The sequence below is a fragment of the Panthera uncia genome (genome assembly GCF_023721935.1).
Source record: "Panthera uncia isolate 11264 chromosome B2 unlocalized genomic scaffold, Puncia_PCG_1.0 HiC_scaffold_24, whole genome shotgun sequence".
Taxonomy (NCBI): domain Eukaryota; kingdom Metazoa; phylum Chordata; class Mammalia; order Carnivora; family Felidae; genus Panthera; species Panthera uncia.
In genome coordinates, this window is record NW_026057580.1 from 78,314,073 (window position 1) to 78,333,630 (window position 19,558).

The window sequence follows — 19,558 nt, forward strand, 5'->3', positions numbered from 1 at the left end:
TCTTTCCCCACTTATCTTAGTTTCTTCAGCTTTCTGATCAAATGTGACTTCCCAGAGGGGCCTTCCCTGTTCACTCTATGTAAAATAGCAAAAACTCATTCCTCTGTCCTCTTAACCTATTTTATTTTTCTTTGTAGCAGTCACCTTATTTTTCTTATTATCTGTCTCTGTCTACTAGAATATAAACTCGGTAAGAGAAAGGTTTTTCCTATTTGTTATTGCTGTATTCTCATCACCTAAAACAATGCCTAAAATAGTATAGTTGCTCAAAACATACATGTTGAATAAAGAAATAAATGAGATTCCCATACAAACAGTGGCCTCAGGGGTGCCTGGGTGGCTCAGCTGGTTAAGTGTCTGACTCTTGGTTTCAGTTCAGATCATGATCTCACAGTTTGTGAGTTTGAGCACCACATCAAGCTCTGTGGTGAAAGCGTGGAGTCTGCTTGAAATTTCTCTCACCTCTCTCTCTGCCCCTCCCTGCTTGCTCTCTCTCTCTCTCTCTCTCTCAAAAAATAAATAAATAAACATTAAAAAAAATAAAAGATAAAATAAAATCTGCTTTGCTATAACTTAAAACACACACACACACACACACACACACAGTGACCTCCAATGCATCTTCTTGACTTGGTAAACTCACAGATCTGATTGTTTTATTATTCCATAGGTAGAGTAGGTAATGAGAAACAAAATCCAGAATATGTGCTCAAGCTACTTTCTCTCTCTATCTGAATACTCCTACCACGAACAATATGAGTTTTTTTAACCAATCACTTTTAATTCCGAATAGATAAAATAAATTTGTGTGAACTCCTAGTCAGTGACACACTGAACACATGATTCTATCTCTGTTCCCTTTTTAAGCCACACTAAACTGATAATAAAGAATTTTTAAAAGCATAAACTCACAAAAGGGAGAATAGATGCAAAGCTAATAGCTATATTACTTTATAAGTTATAGCAAGCAAATAGATAAGTAGGAAATGACTCAGCAGACCTCAGAAAAATTAATCTTAAACTAGCAGTGTGGGAAACTAAGAGCCAAGAGAAGAACCTGGTTTAAGTCACAGAATTGCCTCAAAGCTCACAGATCAGCAATCACAGATACCACTAGAAATGATCCCAGCTACAACTTAGGGATATATTCTCGGAAGAAATAAACAGAGGACCCTAGACTTGGAAACCAGTGTTGAGGAAGGAAAAGCCATACTCAAAACAAAGATATTACATAAATACTTTCACACTCAAGGCTACCAGACACAGACACCTAGAAAGTCACCCTTTTTGCCAGAAATGAATAGTCTTCTCTCGGAACTGGACCAGCCCCAAAAGAGAGAACAAACTTCTCAGACAGATCCTACAATTAAACTCACAGTCCTTATGCTAGGTTGTTCTATTGCCAGGTTAGCTAAGTTGGGAGCTACATTTCCCCTTCCCTGTGTGGTTCTGAGTTAGAACTGGCCAGGAGAAAAACTTGGATGAAATTTGAGGATGAAAGTTAAGCAGTGGTCATTACTCTCTGAATAATCACAGCTAAATATCATGCCAGAAAGTACAAAGTTCCTGATCAGTTCTGTGAGGTGCTCGGGTCACTAGGGGGCCACCAAATGTGGGGCATCCCAATTGGTGGAAGCCAGCAGCACGAGCTGTGTAAGAATTCATCCAAGGCAGAACAAAAGAGATAGAAGTTTACTGAATATACCACAAGGGAACAGCTGGCAGGACAGCAGAGGAGAGATTGTCTATGAGGAAGCAGTGGTGAGGGACCACAGAGGACAGAATGAAGGAGTATGGAGACATATGGAATTTTCCATTTTTTGGTAATCTTAGGAACTGTGCCTGGTTGTAATTGGCCAGTAGGGCCTAAGGCTGTTTTAAGGTGGGTTGCTGATGAGCCTGTTTGCAGCTCATTGGTCTCTGTGGGCCCTTTTGCCTTGTTCAAGTTTCTATTGCTCAAGCATGTTGCCTAAAACCATCCTCTATAGATTCCAGCTTGTCTCTCCTTTCCTTAACTCCATGTCTAGCACTTCTCAGCTGTAGGCCCTGGTAACAAATAGCATTCCTAGGCTTACTACCAGACACCTGGCAGCAAACCTACAGAAACAGTCCAGAGGTAATAGTTTCCCACAGGCCTTTTTTTGAGTTCCTGGTCGTAGTCTCGCTCTGATGGCTGGATGTGCGTGGTTTCCTAGATTCCCCTACAAATCCCAACTTCTCTGTGTTTCTCAGTGCCTGAAGAAGAACGTGCTAGTGACTTCCCTGATCCACCAGTCCTTCATTTCCAGGACCCCCTTATAGTCCACTACTATAGCTCCTCCCACAATTATTTAGGTCCAGTCCCTACAACAAATCTCTCAACATTTAGAGACTTAAGAGTTCATAAGCCCCAGACATGTGCTCAGTTTCCAGTCAGCTTTGCAATTCTATGCTCTTATTTACCTGACCAAGGATCTGGGAAAAACCTCTAATAGGAAGGCTTCTAATAGGAAAGACTTAAAACAAACAGAAAAAAAAAAAATTATAGCAAACAGAGGGAAAAAAAAAAACCCTCCTTTCCAAAAATACTATTATAAATCTCCTTTGAGAGAAAAGAGATAATATTGCAGACACAGAACAGGACTATATTATAAACAACTATTCAGACAGGGAATTAGAAATATGACAGTAAAATTTATTTTAAAAAACTCATCAGAAGAACTGAAAAAATAATATTGAAGCCATCCTTAGAAGGTAAAACAAAGAATAAATTGATAAAGATTGGGATGCATGGGTGGCTCAGTCTGTTAAGCATCTGACTTCAGCTCAGGTCACGATCTCACAGTTCATGTGAGTTCACAAATTCAAGTCCCACACTGGGTGAGCACAAGCCCCACTTCAGGTGAGGTCACCCTCCTGCAGGCCCTTTCACCCTCACTTCATTGCCAATCACAAGTCCTAATTACACCTGTGCTTCTGACCAACTGGCTATAGAATGGAGGTTCCAAAGACTCCCTCTTTGAGTATGATTAATTTGCTAGAGCAGCTCAGAGAACTCAGAGAAATATTTTTTCTTACTAGATTACCAGTTTTTGTTTTTTTTTTAAAGGCCATAATTCTGGAACAGCCAGGTGGAGATGCATAGGAGGACATATGGGGAAAAGGCAAGGACCTTCCATGATCCTTCTGGGCATGCCACTCTCCCTGCATTGACATGTCTTCACCAGCCCAGAAGCTCTCTGAACCCTGTCCTTTGGAGTTTTAAGTGGCTTCACTATCTAGGCATGATTGATAAAATCATTGGCCATTGATGATTGATTCAACCTTCAGATCCTCTCCCCTTGTGGGGGTGGAGGTTCAGGGGAGGGGGTGCTGAAAGTTCCATCTCTCTTATCACATGGTTGGCTCCAGTGGCTACCAGGGCCACCTTAGAGCTTTCCAAACATTATCTCATTAACATAACAAAGGACACCTTGATGGCTCTCTTCCCAGGAAATTCCAAGGGTTTTAGAAGCTCTGTGCTAGAAACAGGAATATGAATACAGTAAAACCTGGGATTGCAAGTAACTTGCTCTGCAAGTGTTCTGCAAGATGAGCAAACATTTCCAATAAGTTTTTTTTTTTAATTTTTTTAAATGTTTTTATTTATTTTTGAGACAGAGAGAGACAGAGCATGAGCAGGTGAGGGGCAGAGAGAGAGACACACACAGAATCTGAAGTAGGCTCCAGGCTCTGAGCTGTCAGCACAGAGCCCGATGCGGGGCTCCAACCATGAACTGTGAGATCATGACCTGAGCCGAAGTCGGGGGTAGGTTAACCGACTGAGCCACCCAGGTGCCCCTCCAATAAGTTTTAACTTGATAAATGTGCAATGTTTTGCAATACGAGTAGTACATGACACTGAACATCACATGATCACAATTGAGCCAATGGTTCTTCTCTCTCTCTCTCTCTCTCTCTCTCTGCGGGATTGTGGGTGATTGTCTCCCATGTTCAGATGCTCCATCTCAGGCAAAGGTGTTTGGCAGAAATCAGTTATTTTTCAGAACACTGGAAGGTGCCCACAACTGGCACTAGTGTAGTTTTTGTCACTTCAAAGCACCTATGGACAGTCCTTTGCTTTTCCATACAAGAGTAAGCTTAGGAATGTTTTGCTTCATTCTAGGTTATTGGATAGGTACCTTGTTAAAGTTGCATGAAAAGAAAAAGACCTGGGGCACCTGGGTGGCTCAGGAAGTTAAGCTACCCCCGACTTTGGCTTAGGTCATGATCTCACAGTTCATGAGTTAGAGCCCCGCATAGGGCTCTGTGCTGACAGCTCAGAGCCTAGAGCCTGCTTCGAATTCTGTGTCTCCCTCTCTCTCTGGTCTTCCCCCACTCATGCTCTGTTTCTCTCTCCTTCAAAAATAAATAAAAATATTTATTAAAAAAAAAAAAGAAAAAGACTCCATTAAGCCAATAGATAGCAGTGATTCCGTTAATGATAGTGAAAGTCATCCTACACAATAACCCTCCTCTCTCTTGTCTCCCTCACACCAGCCCTGAAGGTTTCCAAAGGTAAGTGCAAGTTAATTTGTTCATTTTTCTTTATATTTTGCATTTTCTTTATTATTTTGTATTATATTACAGTATTGTGATCATTTTTATATGACTATTTTTGGGTTGTGGAACAAACTATCTTGAGTTTCTATTATTTCTTATGAGGAAATTCTCTTTGATAGACAAGTGCTTTGGATTACAAGCATGTTTCTGGAATGAATTATGCTCGCAAAACAAGGTTTTACTGTATATATTTCAAATCATGAGAGGAATTAAACCAATAAGAATACATGAGACAGAACAAATAAGAAAAGTGAAGAGAATTCCTAGGTAATACTGAAAGGGAGTAAAGATGTACCAGAAAGAGAAGGCATATGGCATGTTCAAAAGAATGAAACCAAGAATATGTGAAGGTTTGTGCATCAACTCTTCTCTCCACAGTGAACAGATAACATTTTGAAAATAATGGAACCATTGCTTTTGTTGATAAGATCTAGAATGCTGATAATGTATGACAGAGACTGAATGATATGTCAGTGAATAAATGACCTAGGTTAACATGAATCATTATATTAGAGCAAAAGATGTCTGATTCCTGCAGAGTGCAATGTCTAAAACACATACACAATCTGTGCAAATGAAGATGAATGATGATGAATCACTGTTGATGAATTGATGCCCAAATATAGATGTACATAGAATATCTTCAAAAGTTGGAAATCATAAGAAGCTGGTAATAGTGCTTGCAACTCTGAGGGTGGAAAATCAGTTGACTGGGAGAAAGGAATGTGAGAAAGACTTTTTGTAACCAGGTCACAGGAGTGCAGGAGCTCCAGGGGTCCCAAACAGACTAGGTTGGGCCACTTGACACTGACAAAAATCCAAAGGCAGAGAATATGAGTGGTAGTGAAACAAAAGAGGAATTTATTTCAGTGGGGCCAACACCAGGAAGATAGAGGACTAACGTCTCAAAGTCTGTCTCCAAAGTGCCAAAAGTACTTCTAGACTTGTGTGAGGAAAATGTGGGACAAAGGTCTACTGTTTCATTCAACTGGGCAGTAAAGGTCAAGTCCATCATTGTCTTGGGGTCAATCATGTGGGATCTTCCTGTCTCAGGGCAGTCCCTATTGCTTGAGGGAGTAGTTTTGGTTTCATTAGGGATTGCTTTGTCTGCTGGGTTTTCTGCCTGAGTTAAGAAATAATCTGGAAAGAAGAACTTAATCAGTTAGAAAGCATAGACTAAGGTGAACATGGGGGTAGCTGAAGACTTCTTTCATTTTCTTGGTTAGCATTTTGTTGCTTCTGAATTTTGGACCATGCACGTATTACCTGTTTCAAGAATCAAAATAACATACACCACACACACACACACACACACACACACACACACACACAAGAAAAATAATGGCTTCAGCCTTCTCAATAGCCAGTAGAGGATAAAAGGCAATGGAATAATGCCTTCAAAATTCTAATTCTAAAATTCTAATTCCACTTCTAATTTTCACTTAGAACGTACGTATTGTGTTACGTATGGAATTATTACCTAGGATACCATAAATAGTCAAACTATCAAGAATGAGAATAAAATAAAGATATTTAGGTATTTTCTAGCATAAAAGATCTCAAAATTTACTTCCTGGGTACCATTTCTCAGGAACCTACTAGAAAATATATTTCAACAATTGAACAGATGAACCTAGAAAGACAAAGATGAGGTTATGTAAAATAGAAAATCCAGCTCGGGAGAGAGACAAAGGGAATCCTCAGGTGAAGGGTGATCCCAGGATCACCTGGGAAGCAAGCCTAGTCAATATCCAATCCAATTAGAGCTGGTCAGAGACTTCAGAAACCTCCAAGACAGATTGCTTCCCAAAGGGGCTAGAGCCTCCAGTGCATCGGAAAATCCTGAGAGGAATTTTAGAAAACTGGTTTGTGCCCCTCCTGGTCCTGCTTGCTCTCTGAGGAATTCTTTGCCATTCTCCTGCTTTACTCCATATCTCAAGAGGGATGACCCCTGAAGATTCTCTTTCCCAGGCCTCTGTGTTACCATGTGTCTTAGTCTATTCAGGCTGCAATAGCAAGATAACACAGACTGGGTGGTTTATAAACAGAAGACATTTATTTCTCACAGTTCTGCAGGCTAGAACTTTAAGAGCAGGGTGATAGCATCATTCAATGAGGGCCCTTTGGGGGGGCCATAGACTTCTCTATCTTCACATGGAGGAAGGGACAATGAAGCTCTCTTGGACTTCTTTTATAAGGGTATTAATTTCATTCATGAGGTCTCCAGCCCCATGGCATACCCACTTTCCAAAGCACCCCCCTCTGCTAATATCATCACATAGAGAACTAGGATTTTAACATATGAATGGTATAGGGACAAGAACATTCAGACCATAGCAACAAGCTTATGACTGAAGCCACTGGTGACAGTTTAAAGGAAAGGAAAGAAAAATCAGATGACTTATTTTCTTCCTTCTCTATTTTGGGCAGCTTCTTTAGCAATATTGGTGTTTCCTTTTTGGTTCCAGATCTCCTTGGACATGGAAGCCATGGCTTTAGACCCTGTGGTGCAGCAATACCACCTTTTTTTTTTCTCTCTAGCCTAGAGGTGCTAGTAACTTACTGCTGTTGCTAATTTTTTTAGTTACTTCACTGCCCTCTTTTAGCTTCTCAGCTTCTTCCTGCATTCCAATCCCATGCATTACACTCCCTTTATTGTACTGAATGTGGTTTCTTTTTTTCCTGATGAAACTTAGACTGATAAATGGCTGAATTACAAAGAAGTACCTAGAACTCTAAGAAAAACAATAAAGCAAAATAATTGCTAGCAGAGAAAACAAGTTCTGTGGAAAGGGAAGGTGCTCTTATTTTACTATATGACTCAGCTCATCTTTATTTAAAGGTCTAAATAATGCAAATAATGAATGTTAATCAAAAAAATATTAGGTGCACATTTAATAACCCAAACCCTCCAATCTGATAGATCAGATCATAGGATTTCTCCCACATAGAGAAAAAATTTTTTCTCCTACCTATAATGGCTAGGATGTCTTGCAGTTTTGTTGTAGAAGGAGAATATGATATGGAAGAAGTAAAAGGGAAGCCCTTCCCTTTCAGTATGGGGGTGGGGGTGTGTCAAAAAGAAAGAAGAGGGAGAGAGGAAATGTGGGAAGCAAAACACGTGGATCCTGATCTATCTACCTTCTCTAATCTCTTTTCCAGAGAAGCCAAGTAACTTGGGTAAATTTCAAATGCAGGAGACCTGTTTCTTCTCTATCTTTGGAACTCTGAAAGGAGACCCACCTCTCAGAACCAGAAGCAGACCATGCCAAGTAAACTTGGCCGCAACTCTGAATTCTAGCTGGGAGCTTGTCAGGAGTGGCTGCTGTGTAAGGATGAGGGCTCTCAGAGCTGGAGATTGAAGAACAGAACACTCTGACTGGAGTTTAGAAGTTTAGACAGCACTAAGGAGTGCCAAGCTGGGACAAAGTCAGTGTGGAGAGAACACCAGGTCCTCACTAAGTTAAGGATCAAGAGAAAATGAGCTCATTGCCACAATTGTCAGCACTGGATTTAAGCAGTGGGCACAGCCCAGAAGTGAAACAAACCAGCCAGCGCACTCCTAAGGACCAGGCTGAAGCCAAAGAGAGCCTGTTTCCCTCAATTCTTTGAATGTCCTAAGTCCAACAACACCTTTTCCCTCCAGAAAGCTGCTATTTGGAAGGAACCTAAACAAGAAGCAGAATCCTGAAAAAACCTGAATAATGCAAGATGAACTGGGCTATTCCTTGAAGAGAAAAATTAAATTATAGGACCCTACTGCTTCAAGTTGATGTGGGTTAAAATTAGTTTATATAGTTTTTTTTTTTCTCACTACCTAGGAGACGTAAAGCTCTTTTGCTTTGCACATCTGAGTTGTAGTGGAGTCAATTTGCCACCTCACAATACAGAAGTTTAGCTGCAGACGTGAAGATGTCATTCACGAGAAGACTGAATGAAGCACACACAGTTTAAATGTCCTTGCCAAAGCTAAAGCTGAAAAAAAGAAGGACAATTTTTTTTGTTTATTTTTGGGAGAAGGAGAGACAGAGCATGAGCAGGATAGAGCAGAGAGAGAGAGACACACACACACATACACACACACACACACACACACACACACACACACACAGAATCCAAAGCAGCCTCCAGGCTCTGAGCTGTCAGCACAGCCCAACACAGAGCTCGAACTCATAAACCGAACTCACCACAAGATCATGACCAGAGCCAAAGTCAGACGCTTAACCAACTGAGCCACTTAGGTGCCCCCAAAGAAGGGCAATTTTAACTATACTTGACCTTAGTAAAAAAAAAAAAAAAAAAAAAGAACAAAAACAAACAAAAAAAACCCCAAACTGGCCCTCTTTAACAAATACAAGTATCTTGATTTCTCAGCAGGGGCTCTTATTCCTACATTGACTGTCACTACTTTTCATTCCCCATCCCCAACTTCTAGTTAATATGCAGCTCTTTATTCTTCTCATGGTCCTGCTCAGGACCATGTGTTTGATGTTAATTACAGATACAGTTTCCTTTAAAAAATTTCAGTTACAGATAACTTTAAAAATTTTTATGTTTTTATAGCAGGCCACCTATGAAAACAAGTCAAAGAGGACCCCAAAGTCACTGACAGATTCTGATCAGATGTTTTTTGGCAAGAATGGAATATAGGAAGGAGAAAAATCCAAACCACAGTCCCACTTGGAGAGTTGTATTAATAGTGACACTACCTTCCCAGCTTAAGTTTAATAATGACAATACAACGCTGGTGAAAATATAAGTGAAGAATATATCGGTTGACAAGAGAATATTTTCAACAAGAATGATTACTCGGACTGTTGACAACTGCTTCAATGTATGGATGGTCAAAACAGAAAAGTAGTTATTATGATATATGAGGATTCTGAACATAAGGCATCCCCCTCCCTCTCTACCACTTCCCTTCATTTTACAATGAGAAGTTGCTCCTGGGCATCAAAGACCTAACCACTTTTAACTGTTACTCTTTCTGTGTTTTGAAGTAATTTGATTCCTACTCAGTGCAGACCTTCAACAAAACTGTGCAGTCTTAAGATAATACTTGGTAATTTATAGCCTTCTGTTAGATACATTCTTTCCTGTTATTCTCATGATACTCTCTATGATAGATGATACAGATGAGAAACTGTGGTTCAGAGAATTAAAGTGATTTCTCCAAGGTCACGTAACTGGAACGTGAGGAGCTGGGATTCAAAACAGAGTCTTCGAACTGCAAATCCTTTTCCACATGGATTCATTCCTGGATTTATGTGATTTACAACAAGACAATGACTCCTTACCCTTGACTCTGCCCTAGCGAATTATTCATACTTTTCCTTATCATCAAAAAGTAGTTTGTCAAGAATCACTGTCAAAAACTCTTAATCCGATGAACTGTATTGCCCTTCCAAATTTAACTCTATACCAAATTATGCATAGACTGAGATTCCTTGGCCTTCAGGCTTGAGATTTTGAAATTTTTTGTAGTGCCTAACAGACCTTTTTGATTCGTCACATTTAGTCACATCAATCATATCACCTCGAAGAACACATTGTAAAGAAAATAATGTAATGTGATTGATGTGAACAGATGTGACACAGGACAATTAAGTTGCAGTTTAAGGACCCGAGGAGAAAAACACCTGATGCTCTATAAGGTTCACTAAACAAAGACTCCATTGCTAACAGTATAAATACAATTTATAGGCTTTGTTTTCTCAAGTGGGAGAGAGAAGAAATACAATATATGTAAATAGTATAATGTGTGTTTATCCACCATGCATGGGCAGAAAATTTCCTCTGAGTTCCTGAAATCTAATATTTCCTATTGCATTCCAGAGCCAAGTCTAATTTAGCAATGCTAATCCACAGGGAAAACGCTAATGTTTTAAGAAATAAATTATTTATCATTATTATACATATGGATGAGAGCATTTCAAAATAATTCAATATATTCTTTTAAGAAAAATAAAGGTTTTTTAATGGATTTGAAATGTAAATGATATTTTATTGGGAATAGTTTTAAAGCATTTTAGATGGTGAATCCTTAAAAGAGATTTTCATTATTACCAAATGTTGTGATCATTCCTGGGATTTTTTTCCCCATTATATATCAAGAGATATGATGTTTGTATATTTAAGTATCTTGATGGAGAGAATAATAATTTATAATCAACTCTGTGTTTTTAAAGCATTTATCTTTATTGTCCCTTTTTGTTTCTCCCTTTCCTATCTCTATTACTCTTTCTGTCTTGCCTTCCTCTCTTTCTCTTTTATTTTCTCAATTATTTCTTTTACAAAAGGAATCCCTAGGATTTCGGTGCCTGGCTCTCAGGTGCTGTACTTCTGGCTGCTTCCTGGGAAGACTGTAGCACAGATGAAACTATCCTGACAAAGCGTTCCATGTGAAGGTAGTTTGTGACCTTGGCCATTTAACTGAATTCCTATGCCTGAGGTTTCTTATCTTTATACTTGACATAATTACAGCTATAGATCTGATGCAGTAATTTGTCGGAATTAAATTAGGCAATTCTAAAATGTTTAACAAATTTAGCAGTCATCATAGATGCTCAATGTTCGTTTCTTTTCTTGATTAGTTAAGGGATTGACAGTTTAATCTTTTTATTGCAGCTACTGTTTTATCTCCCAATTTTGTATCTTATTTCTCTTCATTAATGCCCAAGAAATGAGGTAAAGATGAAAGCTGCAGGCTTCTACTCCTCTCTCCCTTCTCTAATTTAATGTAAGCACATATCACGAAGCATTCATCATGGTGCCATACCCCATGAGAACTGAAGACAAATAAAATAATTTATGGAGGTGAAAACTGAGGGAAGGAGTGGAGAGGCATTATAATTAGGAGAGAAAACATATGGCGTCCCAGAGCCATCACAGTAATCCCAAACGGTTAAGCTCTTAGCCTCTCCTCCCAAGAAGAACTTACTTCAGCCACAAAGGCAGGCTTTCCATGTCCAAACTTTCCTACCTGTGCTACTGCACATTCTATTGTTTTTATCTGTAGTGTCCTTTTCTCTTTACCTATCAAAATTCACAAACCATCTCAGATGTTATCTGCTATGGGAGACTTTCCCTTCTTCTGCCAGATGAGATTAATCACTGTCCCTCCCTCTGGCTCCACAGCTTGCTTGTAGCACTACTACAGTCTCCCCCACAAAACTTCTTGAAGATGAAATCTTGCCTTACTATTTAGCCCTAACAAGAAAATTCAGTAAATTTTTTATAGAAGATTAAAACCATAAAGACCTATATAGTAGTCACCCTACAGTCACATTGTTAACATCCATTTAAAATAATATTTCATGGATGTTGAGAGCATAAGGCATTTCTTCCAACCTGCCTGCATAGCACCCAATTTATAAGATTCCCTCATGAGCATGAGAGCACAGTGACTAACAAGAAGTAGAGGGGTTTGGGGGCACGTAGGTGGCTCAGTTGGTTAAGTATCCGACTTCAACTAAGGTCATGATCTCGCGGTTCATGAGTTCGAGCTCCATGTCGGGCTCTGTGCTGACAGCTCAGAGCCTGGAACCGGCTTTGGATTCTGTGTCTCCCTCTTTCTCTCTGCCCTTCCCATGCTTGCACTCTGTCTCTCTTTCAAAAATAAACAAACATTAAAAACAATTTTTAAAAAATTTAAAAGAGGGGTTTAGAGAAAGTACTAAAATGGGAGATTGGAAATCTGATTGTGTCCCCGCTTTGCTACTCACTAACTGTATCACCTTAAGAAAATCATGTCTTGGGGCCACAATCAACTCATTTGTAAAAGAACTCAAGCTAATCAAGCTAGCAAATTTATTTTCAGCTGTAATAATCTACCGTTCTACAAATACCAATCCTGACATCTTACCATTATACCACTTTCACCCAAGGACGGACACTGATAACACTGAGTTTAAAGGAAAGTTTAAAGTAAGATGAGGGTAGTGACTCTGAAACAAATGGAGAAGAGTTATATGTGATTAGGATGCTATGCCATCCCTTTTTTTCTGAAAAGTTTGGGAAAGCACCAATGTTGGCATGCGGTCTTGGTATGCCACCAATGCCTTAGCTCAGGTTCCATAGAAGAAGAGCCAGAGATGAAGATTCCTGTTCATATGACTTATTGGGGAAGTGTCCTCAGGAGAAGTAAAGTGAAGGCAGAGGAATAAGGCAGGGAAAAATGAAGCTCAGCAGGGATGTGGAATAACAGTTTCAGTCTGATCCCATAAAGAAGCTCTGGAAGATGAATTACACCACATATTTGACTCATCTTGAGGCAAAGGGGCTGACCTTTGGACTCCTTTGTCATTGGCCAAGGTTGGGAGGGCTTGGCCTCCAAGATAGGGTTGTTGGTTCCTGGCTACCACTTCACTTAGGGGCAATTCTCTGGAAAGAGAAAGGGAAAGCTTTGAGTTGTTAGTAGTTAATACTCAGAGTGCCTGTAAGAGGGGTGTTTCAGCTGAGAAAAGGAATCTAGGCAGGTACCAACACCATTTTCTGATTAAAATCCCTTTGCTTCCCAGAGCAGAAGCAAGTACTAAAAATGTTGAGTTATTTTCATTGTTGCAGAAAAATTTAAATACTAGAATATTCTAAGTTGTGAGTGTAGCCATGCATTTATTCATTCACTTCTTCATATGTGCAATTATTAAACATTTAGTGAGTCCTGCTTACTATGGCCCACTCCAGCAAACAATGCAACTGTGTTTGAGTCAGGTGCTCTTGAATATAACAGTCTAGTGGTTTTTATTTTTTTATTTTTAAATACTTATTTATTTTTGAAAGACAGAGAACAAAAGCAATAGAGGGGCAGAGAGAGAGGAAGATACAGAATCTGAAGCAGGCTTCAGGGGCTGGAATCCACAATGAGATCATGACCAGAGCCCAAGTGGGACACTTAACCAACTGAGCCACCCAGACACCCCTTAATGGTTTTATTGGTTTAGTATAAGAAACTATACCTTTTAACAAAAGAGTTCATTACTTGGTGGGATAGATCCATATACCATCTTTTCTGCAAAAGACCTCTGAAAAAGTGAACGGATAGCTTAGGTGGTGAACTATGTGCACCAGAGTATAGACCTGAGCCTACCAGAACCACCAACCAGTGACCTTTTGGTGTCAAGACCCAGGAGCCATGGATATTACTTTTGCCAAAAAAGAGTTCTTGGCAGTATCAGGGCCTCTATCTGGCATTCCAGAATACATGGGGCCTTGAATTCACGTGCTCTCTAAGTTGTGTATTAGGAATCTGGTTCTTTCCTCTTGATTCAATTTCTTTGGGGTTGTTTGTGGTCAGCATTCTTGCAAGTAAGGAAGTTGCTGCCAGCCTGCTAGAATATGCAGAGTGTTTATTACAGCCCTCAATGTGACCTAGGTCTTATGGTCACGGATGTCTCTAATAGATAGGAAAATTCATATTTAAATCAAAGAATAACTCCAAGGTATCTGGCATGATTGAATAAGGGGTAAGAATACTAGCAAGCAAGTGAGACAGAAAATACTTCAAGAGCAGGTTCGAGAGACAAGCATATGAACTGGGTCCAAGAACTTAACAGCCCTTTCCTATCCAGGCAGGTATCTCACTCAAGGTCTCCTCTTGTAGAAGGCTTCGTTTTTTGTTTTGTTTTTTCTATTGTTTTTTTTATTTTTTTTTAATTTACATCCAAATTAGTTAGCATATAGTACAACAATGATTTCAGGAGTAGATTCCTTAGTGCCTCTTACCCATTTAGCCCCACCGCCCCATAACCCTCAGTTTGTTCTCCATATTTATGAGTCTCTTCTATTTTGTTCCCCTCCCTGTTTTTATATTATTTTTGTTTTCCTTCCCTTATGTACATCTGTTTTGTCTCTTAAAGTCCTCATATGAGTGAAGTCATATGATTTTTGTCTTTCTCTAATTTCACTTAGCATAATACCCTCCAGTTCCAACCATGTAGTTGCAAATGGCAAGATTTCATTCTTTTTGATTGGGAAGGCTTTGTTTCTTGAGTGTGATAATTCCTTCTGGCCTAACATCACCTTTAGTCCATTCCTTTAGATTCAGTTCTTACTCTTTTGTCCCTATAATTGTAAAGTTTCAAGCTATTTTTTGCTTCCTTAGCCACTTTGCCTGGTGTTGTGATATGTTCTCCTTTGTCCATACTTCTTTTATGAACTGGGACTAGCCTTATCCTTTCTGTTCATAGCCTTGAATTGTGAAACCCCAGACCAAGAAGAGCCCCAGATTCTCTACTCACCAGGAAGGGCAGATCTTTTACTATCTTTGAGAACTCAAGTCTTCAGGACATTTTGAGTCTCTAAGATAGTGGTTCTCTCATTCAGGGGCAATTTTGTCCCTGGGGTCATTTGGCAATTTCTGGAAACACTTTTGATTGTCACAGTTTGGGGGAAGAGTGCTACGGGTGTCTAGAGTGCTACTGGGGATCCTCAAATCTAAGATACTAAGCATGTTAGCCCTTTTCACTTCAGGGCTCCACAAGTTGACTCTTCTCTCTACTGGGCTTGTGAAATCATCTCTTCCAGATAACAAGGAGATATCTGTTTTTATCAACAAATGGCTCTCCAATTTCATGCTCATTCTACTTCCAGCTGCCAGTGAAGAGCCTGAAATGCCAAGGAGGTCCTTAGCAGACTGGTGGCTGCTCTCCATGGTCTGATCCCTCCCTCTAGTGGTAAATATTGCAAATGCTGCAGCTGCAAGGATAGAATTCTCCATTCCCCAATAGGAGGGTGGTAGTGGAAATCCAAGTACAGTATTCAACAGACTATCCCGTCCCCTCAATCTCCAAAAACAAACATATTTTGGAAACATCATGGGCCTTTCAGAAAATACAGGAGGTCATCTTGAAAGATATTTTATTTATTCAGATACAGAGTAAAAATTACACACTTTTCATGAAGATAGAAATGAAAACCTACCACTATCAAGTGTAATTCATCTGTGTTCCTTCAGCATTTTAGAAACCACCCTTGAGATCCTAAGAATGAATTTGAGCTCATTTGCTGTGCGATCTTGCACAAGTAAATTTTCAAAGCCTTAGTTCCTTCATTTGTTTAAAAAAAAAAGTTCCTTCATCTGTTTAATAGTACCTATCCTATAGGGTTTAGTGAGGAGTGAACTATTGTGTGTAAATCACTAAGAATGGTGTTTCACATTCAATAAATGGTAGATATAATGATTATTAAGTTATCTGGGAACACTAAGCTCTGGGTACAGACAAGCAGCCATCTGTCACCTTCTTTTGCATTAGATGGCCAAAGTAAGAAGTGTGCAGTGCCTCTCCTCCAGCCTGCTCAAACACTACTCCAGGCCTTCGCAGCACAAAGCTGCTTGTTTTGTGACCCTTTATAGACAGACTTCCAGGGGTTTCAATGGCAACCCAGTCAGAGGCCAGGTCAGTGGCCTACTCCACTATTCAGTTCTGACTCCTAACCAGGAGATTGAATGGACTGACTAGCTCTTGATCTCAAGTCTAGGAAGAACCTATTGCATAAATAAATGACCTAGGAGGTACTATAAATCCCCCAGCAACTCTGGATGGGTTTGACCTCACTGGGACCTAATTCAACACCATCTACCAGTTATTGCCCCCCTCCCTTTATCACTCACAGGGATGGGGTCCCAGGTCTTGAGGTCTAATTCAGAGACCTTGGTGATACCAGAAGGGTGGGGGGTGGGGTGGGGGCTGCAGATGCAAATACAGTTGGTAAAACTATAAAGAAAAGCAAGGAAATCATTATCATTAAAACAGACTGTAGTGACTATAATAAGGAAGAGAGAGTACACAGGGCTTCTTCGGTGCTCATAACATTCTCTTAACATAGGGAGTCATTAATTATTTGTTGAACTGTACCGATATGTTAAATATTCTTTTATATCAGTAACTCTGAATCTCTCAAAAGAGTTGGACACTGAATGTGAAAAATTTTAGGAATATTTTAATTATCATATTTTATTTATATTTCCTTTGTGTACATGCCCAGGAGTGATATATGATAAAAATATATATCTAATTCCAAAATAAGTATTCCAGCAGATATAAAATAAACATTCCAAGTTAATAATAAATAAAATAGTAAATACTAATAAAAAAGGAGGGAGTTACAATAAAAACGAGAAAAATTTCTCATGTGTCTCTGTTGGATCTCTTTACTATTAGCCAGCACCCTCACAACTGACCTAGTCAGCCTTATATAGTCAAGATTACTGCCTCCACTGGCCTTAAAGGCCATTGTGCATTCTTTCCTAGCAGAATTTGCTCTGGAAACCTCTGCCTACATTTTTCATTTTTTTTTTTTCTCATGAAAGTTGGCCACAGCAGTCTCCTCTGAGGCTTAGAGGCATTACGTCCCCCAATAATGTTTTCCTGTGAGCTGAAGTTTCAGGTGGTGGCAGCCACAAATTCTTGCCAGAAGACCCTTTCTCCGGAAGGGTCCCACCTGAGCCAACAGAATGAATAAAAGTTATTCATAAATGAATGACTAGAAAATAAATGAACTCTGAACATAGTTAATGTATCTATAGTGTATTTAACACCAATAATATATTTAAACATTAATAATAAGATTCAGTAATTCCAAAATTGTACAGAAAGACCATTTACGGAAGCGATTTTTGTGATGGAAGTTGAACACTGCTGTGTATGAACATAACCTCTTCACACACAATGGCTTGGACAGAATTGCTGGCATTCATTTAGCTCTTCATTTACATAAAGCAAAGTATAATTAACATATTCTAATCATTGAAAAAACCTGTTCACTGACCCATGCTAATTTAAAAGCTTTCTTACCTTCTCAATTTTAGGAAATTCCTTTAGAGGTTATTTTTTAATCCCACCAATTCACAGGTGGTTGGATGAATGAACAAATGAATCACTCTTGTCAATCAACAAATTTTATTTATGACTTAGGCAGAAGAACAATACTCACATGGAGCAAATAAAACTGACAACCAATTTCATCAGAGACACACTGAATGAGACAGGGTACCTGGAAGCACCATAGAACAATATCTGGAACATCATAAGGATTTAAGTAAGGTCATTAGAATTTCATTTTAAATGCAGTGCGCCTCTCAGTTGCTTATTGTAACATGTAAAAATATGAAAATTATAGAGACAATAATATTCAGAATAAAATTCCTGACATAAAATAAGCATTTCAAAAATATTTGTTTTATGAATATGTGAATTCCAACAGTTTTTAGAGCTAATTAGTATTTTAATAGATTTTCCTAAGTTTTTTTTTTCCTGTGTGCTTTTTATAAAGTGAGGTCATACTGTATGCATTATCTTATATTCTGCCCTTATGGCTTTATATTATAAAATGTCCTTTCCCCATAAGCACAATAAACCATTTGAAAATATAATTTTAATGACTCCCTAAAACATTTTGTATTTCTTAATTTACAATTCCCCTATTGTTGGGCAATAGGATTGCTTTTTTTTTTTTGTCTTGTTTTCTATTTTTTGTTGAAACTTTATGACTAAAGCTGTAATAAATGTAAATCTGCATCTATTATTTCTTAACATTAATTCACAGGAGTGTTATTAAAGGGTGAAACTGTACTATAATAACTATTTTTCTGACCAGCCTTCATTTCCCCTCATTTTGGTGACAGTACCTTACTTTGGAGAATCACCCTATATCCCAGGAGTTTGGGTTAAAGCCAACTCCACCCCTAGCTGTAAGGTGTGTGCAGGACCCACGCCTGGGAATTAAGGCATTTACTCTCCTGGCTGCAGTCACTGGCTCAGGACCAAATGTGAGACCCAACTCAGATGAGACTCAGTCTTGTGTTCTTCCAAGAACTACTGTGGAAGTTAGGGATTGCTAACAGGGTGATATAAGTGACCATTGGAAAGAGCTTGCCTTAGTATGAAGCTAACAAGGAAGAAAGATAGAAGCCAGAGGTTCATTTTAAGAGATTAGAGATTCCTAGTAACATCACTTCAGCAGCAGACTCCATCCTGAAACTAGGATATAATTTCCCTTTTGACCTAAGCAGGTGTAGTGTGGGGGTTTTGGTAGCTTACAACCCTGAGAGACCAGACTAATAAAAAGTATAACATGTTTAATACTGATGCTTTATTGCTAAGTTACTTTCAAAAAATTGTAATTTATACACATTGTAGCATTGAATAGTGGTGTCATCACACCCTGTTATCAGTGTTTCCTATTGCTATTTTATAATCTCTGCCAATTTTATAGAGAAAATGCTATTTTATTTTAATCTACATTTCTTATTACTAGTGGTGGTAGTTTTTTTTTTAATGTATTCACCATTTTGATTCGTTTGTTAATATACTTTGCCTATTTATGTATCAGTGCTATTGATATTGTTTTATGTAATCTGAATTAGTCTTTTGCTATGTTTTTCTAACTTTTATTTTCTATGTATGTTACAAGTATTTTTTTAATCTATTGCTTCACTTTTAGGCATGTAGGATCTATGTATTTTCCAGGAAATTTCTCCAATTCGAACTTGAAGAAGAGAGATCTGATAGGAAAAGCAAGCATGTTGAATCAGTATTCTCAATTTACCTAGTAGAAAACATAAGTTTTAATTTATAGAACAATTAGCATGTCAAGAGATGCCTCTTTCTTAATATTCTTAGTGTTATCTCTAATAAAGTAAACTTTGATATTGTGTATATTCGTGATCATCTAAACATTTCCTATCCTCCTTTCTAATTCCCCATACTCTTATAAGGAATTTATCAGGAGCAATAATGGAATTCTCAAGGGAAGACAGTTTAAATGATGAAAAGACTATTAACACCAATTTTATTAAGTCTTTAAAACAAGGATTATAAAACCTCCTCTAGATGTCAAAGACAGTGAGTCCATCAGACAGGGGAGCTTAACTGAATGCTCTTAGTTCATTTTTATTTAAACTACTCTTAGAGCAACAAGTTCTCCAAAAATGCAAACTTGTTTAACATATACATACCATATTACTCAAGAAGAGAGA

General features: G+C 38.6%; 1 long non-coding RNA gene across 2 annotated transcripts in view; it reads left to right on the top strand.

Moving 5' to 3' along the window:
- LOC125938872 (uncharacterized) overlaps positions 1-18,545 on the top strand; it is a 46,952-nt gene extending 28,407 nt beyond the window's left edge. For both annotated transcript variants that reach the window (XR_007462843.1, XR_007462844.1), the window contains 2 exons: positions 10,881-10,988; positions 17,496-18,545. This is a non-coding gene — a long non-coding RNA (uncharacterized LOC125938872). The remainder of the gene's footprint in view (positions 1-10,880; positions 10,989-17,495) is intronic.
- The last annotated feature ends 1,013 nt before the right edge of the window (positions 18,546-19,558 follow it).